This window comes from Poecilia formosa, unplaced genomic scaffold (assembly GCF_000485575.1).
Source record: "Poecilia formosa unplaced genomic scaffold, Poecilia_formosa-5.1.2 Scaffold981, whole genome shotgun sequence".
Taxonomy (NCBI): domain Eukaryota; kingdom Metazoa; phylum Chordata; class Actinopteri; order Cyprinodontiformes; family Poeciliidae; genus Poecilia; species Poecilia formosa.
In genome coordinates this window covers 9,698-10,788 of record NW_006800920.1, presented here as the reverse complement: position 1 = coordinate 10,788, position 1,091 = coordinate 9,698, and the positions used below count along the sequence as shown (strand labels likewise).

General features: G+C 33.8%; 1 protein-coding gene across 3 annotated transcripts in view; it reads left to right on the top strand.

Moving 5' to 3' along the window:
• The window catches only part of LOC103132269 (zinc finger protein 260-like), a 58,631-nt gene that overhangs the window by 53,781 nt on the left and 3,759 nt on the right, over positions 1 to 1,091 (top strand). The window lies entirely within an intron of this gene.

Sequence of the window (1,091 nt, the reverse complement as noted above, 5' to 3'; positions counted from 1 at the left end):
TAGATTTACCCATATTTTATTTTATAATTTTTTTTACCTGATTACCCGATTAATCGTAAGAATAATCAACAGATTATTGTATAAATACTACTAAAATATTTGTTTACAGCATTCCTACATCAGATGTTTGGTGGTTTCAGTTCAAGATATCTACAGTGTGTTACTATCTGAAGCTCATATTTCATATAATCAAATTAAGACTAGTCAAAGTAAATGTGAGATATTCCACTTTTTCTGGATTTATTTAATCCATCAGAACCAGAACCTTGAGGTTCTCCGTTGCTGAGTGTTGCTGCAAATCAAAAATAACCGCAGCTGCTGCGCTCCAGACCGTAATACGGAGAATCTCCCCACTGGACTAGAACCGAACCGAATCACACATTAACCGGCCATTTCTTCAAGTTGTCATCCCTCCCAGCAATAGCTGTAGGTTGCAGTAACACAATATTGTTACATTTAAGCTTTGATTGCTGGTGTTCCTACATGTTTTATAGTCTACAGCAGTGTTTCTCAACCTTTTTTGGGCCAGTCCCCCTCTAGCCTTTATCCAGGTCCCTCACCGCCCCCACTTTTGTTTTTCGGTGGAAAAACAAAAGTTCCAGGTCCTTTTAATGCCAAACAAATATGAGACAGAAACATGGATTGTATCTTTATATAGACCTGTCTAATTATTTATAGATTAATAGTTTTACTGGACAGAAATTACAAAGAACAAATCTGGTTCTTAATCAAATCCTAATGAGTCAAATTGAAAGTGTCATGGAGTCATCAGCCTCATAACATTAACACTGACATGGAAAATGATATTGAAGAAATAAATATATCAAATCTAATTAAAAACATAAATACGTGACAAGTTATTTACTGTTATGGTCTGTAAGATATATTTATTCTCAGTACTAGATGTGGTCTCAACAAACCCATGAAATTTCAACAATATTATTTTACCTTTTATCAGGAAATGGTGTCTGTTTATTCTTGCCATACCAGTTTATTCCTCTGTATTTACTTTAGTTTCTTAGTTCTTGCATTTTGTTCTTCATTCATTTCCATTTAGTTTCCTTTGATTACTATTATCCTCTTGGTTTATT